Source organism: Dermacentor silvarum, chromosome 3 (assembly GCF_013339745.2).
Source record: "Dermacentor silvarum isolate Dsil-2018 chromosome 3, BIME_Dsil_1.4, whole genome shotgun sequence".
Classification (NCBI taxonomy): Eukaryota; Metazoa; Arthropoda; class Arachnida; order Ixodida; family Ixodidae; genus Dermacentor; species Dermacentor silvarum.
The window spans coordinates 79,344,313-79,353,646 of NC_051156.1; positions in this window are offsets into that span (position 1 = coordinate 79,344,313).

Sequence of the window (9,334 nt, forward strand, 5' to 3'; positions counted from 1 at the left end):
GCCGATCGCTAAATCTATAGACGAATATGAATTGTTATGAATATTGTAATAGGTGGGCTCTTTTTTATTAAAGAGGCACACACCAGATGTTACCAAAAAGTTTTCTATAAGTCGACCCCTGGCATCACACCGGGAGTCTCCCCATAAAGTGCTGTGAGCGTTAAAATCACCAGTTATAATATAGGGCTCCGGGAGCTGGTCAATCAGCTTGTAGAAATCGGTTTTGCGAAGTTGGTAATGAGGCGGTATGTAAATGCAACAGATTGTTATTAATTTGTTAAAGAGAATTGCTCGCACAGACACCGCCTCAAGGGGCGTCTGAAGAGAAAGGTCCTGGCAAGGAACAGACTTATCTACAATTACTGCTACTCCACCAGACGGGGTAACAGCGTCGTCACGGTCCCTCCGGAAGATAGCATATTGCCTGAGGAAGTTTCTTTGTTGGGGTTTCAAATGCGTTTCCTGAACACACAGCACTTTTGGCTTATATTTATGGAGGAGTTCTGTGATATCGTCGAGATTGTGGAGAAGTCCTCTCACATTCCATTGTAGGATTTGTGTATCCATTTGTAGTGTTTTATGCTGTGTGTTCAAGAATGCAGTGTTAGCTCACGGGCCTTTTCCAGGCGCCGTGACACGAGATTTTTCTTTTTTGGAGCGGTCGATTGAATCGCGCCGCTCCTTAGGCGCTGGTTGCACCCTGACACTCGGTGTTGTGTCCATGTCCTCTTGCGAGGCGCTGGACACGCGCTCTTGCGAGCGGTTAGTTTGACGTGAAGGCCTCGTCTCGAGGGACGAGACCTTGGAGGCCACCAGCCCGGAGGTCGATGGCCCCTTGTTCTGAGATGGCGGAGCAGCGCTAGCTGCAGCCGCCGAGGGGGCGGATGGCGTCACCGCCGGCTCACTACGCGTGTGCCAGACAGCCGCCGGGGGCCGTTGTGGCGCTGCCCCCTGACGCGCCACTTCGGCAAAGCTGGTTTTCGGCAGGTACGATACCCGCCTGCATGCCTCCTTGAAAGTTATGTTTTCCTTTACTTTGATTGTCACTATTTCTTTTTCTTTTTTCCAGGATGGGCAAGACCGCGAGTATGCGGCGTGCTCCCCATCACGGTTCACACAGTGGAGAGAGTTTTCACATGATTCAGAGAGATGTTCGTTCGCACTGCATTTTGCACAGCTCTGACGGCCTCGGCAATTCTGTGAACTGTGGCCAAATCTTTGGCATTTAAAGCAACGGAGAGGGTTGGGGATGTACGGCCTTACTCTGAGTTTAATATAACCTGCCTCGATGGTTTCTGGCAGCACACTGGAACCGAATGTGAGTATTAGATGCTTCGTGTCAATTTCTTTACCATCACGCCTCATTCTGATTTGTTTTACATTGATAACGTTTTGTTCTTTCCATTCTTCCAGAAGTTCAGCTTCGGTCAGCTCCATGAGATCATCATCGGAAATCACACCGCGGATGGTGTTCATGGTGCGGTGTGCGGTAACTGAAACGGGTATGTCCCCGAGAGACACTAGGTTAGATAGTTTGTCATGTTGCTTTTTGTCGTGAAGTTCCAGAAGAAGGTCACCACTTGCTAGTCTGGTTGCCTTATAGCCTGGGCCAATTGTCTGAGTTAGACTTTTGGAAACGAGGAAAGGCGAGATCATTCTCGTTGTCTTTCCTGGTTTCTCACAGTGTATTACTTGATATCGGGGAAAGTTCTCAGTGTTGCGACCAAAAAATTTAAATACTTCTTCGGTGCGCCCTCGTTTCTGAGGGCGATCGGAGAGTTTGGGAAAGGAGCTATCCATAGAAAATTTGCAGTTTTCGGCAGTAACGCCAGCCGCCCACCGTGGAGCCCAACAAGGGGACGCCACAGGTCTTATAAAAACAAGTCCTGCGCACGCCAGCCGTACGTCACCACTATAACCTAATATGAGATAACCTAGGTCGGCTACTCACACACGGTTAACCCTCGCTGCCAAGATCAGAAGTAATATAGAAGATAGTAGAAGACAGGAAAGATGAAAAGGCGAGAGAGAAAGACGAAGATTGGAGAGAGAGACAGGAAAAGGCAACTATCGATTTCCCCCGGGTGGGTCAGTCCGGGGGTGCCGTCTACGTGAAGCCGAGGCCAAAGAGGTGTGTTGCCTCCGCCGGTGGGCCATAAAGGTCCAAACACCCGGCTTCGGCTCAACCTCCAGGATCCCCTTTTCCCCGGACACGGCTAAGCCACGCACGGTTAAGTGCGGGAGGGTCCAACCCTCTTGTGCTCGGGTACGTGGTGGCGCAACTCACCAAACGCTTGCTTGCGCAGACGCCCCTGCGGGGGCGCTGGGTTTTTGGGTCGACCTCCATCGCCTTCTCCGAGGCGCTGGACGATCGAGAGCTAGGCACCGAAACGCGTGTCTCGGGCTGTGGAGTTCGGTTCAACTTTGGGCCCTGCGACACTGCGGTCTGCCGGCCCGTATTCGATGATGATGGAGCAGCACTGGCTGCTACCACCAAGGGGGCGGACGGAGTTTCTGCAGGAGTACCGCGCACAGACCCTGTAGACTCCTGAAACTGGTGTGGCGCTGCCCCCTGCCGCGCTGCACTGGCATGGCTAAGTTGAGGTAAGTGCCCCAACCTTTTCCTCGCTTCATAGAATGAAATTTTTTCTTTTACAGTGATTGCTATTATTTCTTTTTCTTTTTTCCAGCAAGGGCAGCTCCGTGAGTAGGCTGGATGGTCTCCCTTACAATTGGCACAATGTGCAGGATGCATTGCAGTTGTCAGAGGGATGGTAGTTGGCACTACACTTCGTACATGTTTCTTTTCCTCTGCATGATTGTGATGCATGTCCGAACCTCTGGCACTTGAAGCACCACCTCGGGTTCGGTATGTATGGGTCAGACGTCGATTCCTAGGTATCCTGCTTCGAGTGATGTGGGCACAGTACTAGTTCCAAATGTTAGTATCACGTGTTTTGTGGGGACTTGTTGGTCGTTTCGTCTGAGTGTAATCCTTTGTACCTTAATTACGTTTTGATTTTGGAATCCTTCAAGGATCTCTTCGTAACTAAGGTTTAGGAACTCTTCTGATATTACTCCCCTGCTTGTGTTGAGCGAGCGATGTGGAGAGATTGTGACTTTAATATCACTGACACTGGTGAGTTGGGCGAGCTTTTCAACTTGGTATTTTTTTTTCAGTTCGAGGAGAAGGTCTCCGCTAGCCATCTTTGTGGCTTTGTAGTCAGGTCAAATCGTGTTTATGAGGCATTTCGATACAAGGAAGGGTGAGAGTTTTCTTAGGCTTGTGTTGCCTTCACTATGAAGTGAAGGACATGGTACTTTGGGAAGGTGTCTAGGTCGGTTCGGAGGGTAAATTGGAATATTGCATCGGTGCCACCTCTTTTCAGAGGCCGATCTGAAAGTCGGGGGAACGCTTCTGCCATAACATGGTTTCAAAATTCGGCGGCGGCGGTAGCCACCCACCACAGAGCCCAACAAGGGGACGCAACAGGTTATGTGAAACCTGCAGACGCCAGCTATGCACCGCCACTATAACCTAATGTACATACCCAAGACTGGATACATTACGCACAGCCCTTGCCGCCCGGAAATTCGGAAGTGAGAAGTGAGTAGAAGACAGGACAGATGGAAAAGTGAGAGAAAAAGACGAAAGATTCGCGGGAGGGTCCAACCCTCGTGTGCTCGGGTCCATGGTGTTGCCACACACCAAACGCCTGCTGACGCAGACGCCCCTGCAGGGAATACAGAAGTAAATCAACCAGCTTAGCTGCGCCTAGCCATAAATCGCGCTTCTTTGTTTAAAGGAGTACTGACACAAAAATTTGAAGTCAAGATAACTCGTGAGATCAATTTAGGTGGACACACGCACATCGTCTGGAAAATATCAGTGGCGAATATAGCTTAGAACATATTTAAAATCAATTTTAAAAGTATGTTATTTTTAAGTAAAAGCCACCTGCAAAATGCAGCACCTTGTGACATTGACATCAAAGAAGGAGAAAATGCTACGTCACGAGTTTGAGCTGTCGTCGGGGCCGGGCTAGCAAGCAAGTTTCTCCCCCCTCCGATCGTCCCGGTGCTTTTTTTTTTCTCCCTGGTCGAGATGCTGGCCTCGTTCGCCGTTGACAGCGGCACAATAATCAGCTTCTTTGTTTCTGACACGAGATAACTTTCAGAGTTAAGTGACCTCAAGGTGTGTATGTTATGAAACGTTGTGCGATATGGTTAATCGTTGGCGTGATTTTGGCTCGCAAGCGGTCAGTGCAGCCGCCGTAGCAATCATCTCTATATGAAGCGGCTCACCTAGCTAACATGTTTTCTCATTGCTACCAACGCTGTCAGCAAAACTAATTGTACTGTCAGTTATGAGCGTCTTAAATGTGCAGCCGTTGATTGTGTTGACGAATATAGGCGATTTATTATGAGCTGCGGACGCATCGCAAGGGCCGTCCGCCCCGGATCAGACGGCCAGCGAGCTAGGCCTGCACCGTTTCCCAGCGATTGCCAGCTCGCCCGTGGCGGATCGAATCAAAAGTGGTTGGCCACGTCTAATACAGTGGCGACTCCCGCCTGAAGGAAATAGTCGCCGCTGGACGACGAAAACGAGGACGGCGCAACGACGTCGCAAAGCTCGTGCAGGCATAGCAGACGAACTAGCAACATGAAGCTCGCTCACAGAACACTCGCTTGCCTGCGAGCGCGCTGGCTTGAACACGTCGCAGTTTTCTGCGATCACGTGCTCACTGTGTTTACAATCCCTCTTCTCCCATCTCGTTGCTCTCTGAAAGCAAAACTTGGTCTGGTCGCTGCAAAGAAGATTCCAAATAATTACCTGTCGCACTCTGAAGCAAATGAGGTTTCGCACCGTGATTACTGGTTCATTAGCTACTTATTACAGCAGAAAAAGCAAGATTGAAAATTTTTGTGTCAGTACACCTTTAAATGTGCCACCGAAGTCACGCTAACGCACATATGAGATCCAGAATTCTCTATTAAGAGCGCTTCCAAAAGCTTGCACTCTAGTTTAGTTTTTCTACCCCAGTCTACAACTCCTGCATTCTTCAACTGCAAATAGTAACTGCAACTTTTTGAGCATAGAGCAAGATTTGCCCCTTCTCCTTATTTCAAAACACTGGCTCTGGTTCAAGCACTGGCCAGCCTGTCCCAAGTAAGCATGACCACAGCCTTAAGGAATTCTGTACGCAACAGAAGTATACTTTTGTTGTGCTATAGCGCATGCGACGTACTGATACTCGTGTTTCTTCATGCAGTATTTCCTTACTTGACTGCCCATGTCGCGTACAGAAAACAAAATCCACCCCATTCTTCCCTGTGACTTTCCTTAAGTCGTGCAAGATGTTATACACATATGGCACAACCTCAAACAAATGCCTCTTCTGCGGGGTACCTAAAACGTCTACTGCAGGCTCTTTGCGCAGTTGATTAAGCAGTGTTTTTGCGACACCTTAAAGGAGCAGAAGCTAGAACTCAGTTTGCTACATTTCTGCTTGGTGACCGAAGCTTTCCGTTATCCTGTGTAGGGAGGACTTCACAAGAGCCGACCTGAAACATGATTTTGCGATTCCCCTCTTAATCAGTTTCAAATGTGAGGAATTGAAGGGTAGAATGGCTTTCTTGGATCTTGACATGTAGTCCAGCGGATGTGGTCACTTTCATTAAAAATTATGCAAAGGTCCAAGAACTGAATGGAATGGGCCTGCTGGAGCTCAGATGTGAACTTAGCGAGGAAGAGCACTTGCTAAAGACTTCTACGACTGATATAGCCACTAACAAGAGTATCGGTGCGTCTCAATTTAAAATGACTGAAAAATTGTGTTTGTGTCAAAACACCTTCACTGCACCTAGTTCGGCTGCATCGAGCTTACGTGGGTGCAGTTTGACTGTGGTTAAATCCAAAAGCGCCTGTCGTGATTTCGGTGTGCACTAAAGAACCTTACACGATTAGTTTCATAACTGATTTATTTTGCATTTCCAGAGGCAGCCAAATTGGTGAAAAGGTTGCAAAAGGCCCTGGGAAAGGCCGAAACCCAAACAGAACAAGCAGCTGAACCTGTTGTTGCTTGCCCAAAGGTAGGTATATCTATCCTATCCACCGTCTTAGCTAGTGTCATAAATGCATGAAATGATACTGTGAGAAAAATGAATGTTTTGCACTATCCTTTAAGTTCTCTACAAGCTCCAAGTCTGGCAACTGTTCCAACATCCACATTCTTTGGTATTTATGTGTGTGTAGCTCTAGGAGTGTTAGCGAGTGCCACTCAGGCCAATCCAGTGGATGTGGAAAATTCTTCTGGCCAATGGTAACACGTAGTATGTTAACTTTATGAGTAGGCAGCTAACCAATAAACTGTCGTATGTTATTTTAAGGCATCAAACCTGCGTGATTCAAGACCCTTGCTATGAAATGAAGGAGAAAGGGAACTGAAGGCCCACTTTTGTGAAACACATTCATCGGAAACCAACAGATATGCCAAGTATAGCATAGGGGAAGTAATTGTTTTTCTTTAAGTGTAGAAATTATAAAGGAAAATGAAAGTGGACGAAAAAAGATACCGACGATTACAGTACTCCCTAATGTGAAATATGAGCGCAGCCCTCTCTGTGTTTTCATTTCGCGATATTTTCAGGCAAAGAATTTGAGAGAGACATGTAGTAGAGTCAGCAATTGTCGTATATCTGATCTGCGGGTCAAGCGCGTCGGCTTTTATACATGACTCGTCGAAGGTTCCAGTGTAATCACTGGTGCCGCTTGGCTTCCAGAAAGTGCTACACAATCAGAAACAATTGCTAACCATGACAATCGAAACAAGACCAAACAAGCGCGAGCGATGATGGGCTGACGTGAGCAGATGATAGTACAAATCTAGCCGTTCGCCTGAGACCAGATACAAGTACGCATGGAGTGGTCGGGCGGGTCCGCATGAAACCAGTTTCCTGCACGCACGTCACTGAAGGAGCCGCTCTCATTGGTCTGCACTGTTCGCGGCTCACGCCTTTCATCTTTTGCTGTTTTGCTCATTCGATCGGTTAAGCCACCGCTGATGTTCGCTGCAGTAACCAGGCTATTAAGAGCTGCGTTACAGCGACAAGTTGTTTTTATAAGTTATGTCGGTAACTGCTGCAGGTTACCGCATTGTTTCGGTCCTTCAAACTGCTATTTGTTCCTAGATATGAAGCTGATAGCAAATTCTCAATCTCTTGCTCTGCAGAAGTTTATGGGCTAGCTCCCAAATGATTTTTTTTATGTTCCCAGGTTGACATAGGGGGGGGGGGTGTCTGTGGAAAAAGGCACGCTTGAGAAACTGAGCCATGCCTGTGAAAGTGGCCCTGGCAAATTTGCCAGGGCTCTTTCGCGAATTGTCTTTACAGAGAATGAACTGCGGGGAAGGACACTGCTGTGTGGCAAAAGTAATTTGCACGTTGACTAACCAACCACTCAAGGAGGCCTTGGACCCTGTTCGTGTTCAAGCTGTGATTGGTATGTATGTCGATCTTATTGTGGATGCAACTGCAAATTGCAGTCTTGAATGGTTATTTAAAAAATTGGCAGCTCCTCATGCTGTATTTAGTAAGAGATATGCAAAAGCATAGCTGGGCGGCCCTCTTGGTGTCTATATGTGACTGATTTTTTTTGCAGTTTGGCTTACTTATTGTCTTTGTTCTACCTACTGATATGGTTCATTCCTTACATTTATATGAGCAGTCATTGTATGTAACACATGCCAGCTGGTGTAGTGCTACGTAAATCATGCCCCAGTGCATGCAAACACATTTTTTGAAACATGAAAGGGTGTTCAGCCATGGCAGCGCATGCACGAAGAGTGCACAGCCACTCGTTCGCAGTCTCCGCACACACCTAGTGTTGGAATTCGTGTAATATCACGTTTTTGGAAAGGCATTGATGATGATGATGATGATGTATAGTGTTTACTGGCGCAAGGGCCAAGTATGGCCAAAGAGCGCCAAGAAATGGTAAAGAGTGATCGATGGATGATGAGCGCTGAGTAGATGTATCACGGCTGTATATGGGCCTAAAACTGGTCGCTGTATAGATGCGTAAAGCATGTACTCGGAATAAAACTATGACAATGACTATTGTGAGATGTGCTATGTATATAAATGACATGTTTAAAACACTCAGTTATTGGTTATTTCCAAGCAGCACTACTGCCTCACCAGGACCCTTGTGCGCAAGGGCCTGGAGGCGTGTGCTATACATACTAATGCCGCAACATAGGCCTCTATAGCGAGGCCGTGCTACGGGTCACATGGGTGTAAAACATTTAGTATGCGAATATCGTTTAAAAAGCCTAGCAATGATTTTGTGTCAAAGAGTGGGTCTTTTCCAAGGAATAATGCCGGGTGTAATGGAATCTGTTGTCTGTGTGCCAAAAGAAAGAACTTTTTTTCTTTGCTCTTCTACCTCCCGGCATTCAAGCAAGACGTGGAGCACAGTCAGCGTCTCGCCACATTTCCCACAGGCAGGGGGATCACTGTTTGTTAAAAGATAAGAATGTGTGCCATACGTGTGGCCTATTCGAAGTCAACAGAGAGACGACCTCTGTTCGTCGTGTTTTTCTTGTAGGTGGCCAACTTCCTAAATAAGGTTTTATTAGATGAAGCTTGTTTGACTGTTTTGTGTCCAACAAACGTTGCCAATAGCACCTCAGTTTTTTCCGCAGAAATGGCTTCAAATCTATGGCAGGGATAGCGATGGAAGTGTTAGCACTTGGTTCTGTGGATGTGGCCATTTTGTCGGCAAGCATGTTGCCTTCAATGCCTCTATGCCCAGGGACCCAGCATATTGTATTATGTTGAGAAGAGTAAGCCTTGCATAGAACCGAGTAAAGTTCTGCTATTATGGGATTTTTATGTTTCTGTGGCTTTAACTACACTTAAAGAGTCAGTATAAATGACTGCGTTGCGAATCTGTGTATTATCGATGTACTTTACAGCCAAGAGTAGCGCATAAGCCTCAGCTGTAAAAATACTTGTTTCTGGGTGTAGAGCGACGGATTCCCCAAACGATGGGCCCACCGCTGCACTACAGACACCGGCATGCGACTTTGAGGCGTCCGTGTAGAATTCTGGGCAAGAGTATTTTGCCTGAATTTCTAGGAAGTGCATTCGGATGTGTGCTTCGGGGACATGCTTTGCGACTTCTACAAAAGACAAGTCACAATCTATCTGCCGCCACTGCCACGGCGGTAATAGCTTTGTTGGGGCCATTAAGTTATGTTCAAGGAGTGGGACACTCATTTCATTACTGAGATTCCTCACGCGCAGAGAAAAAGGCCGTTTCATTGCAGGT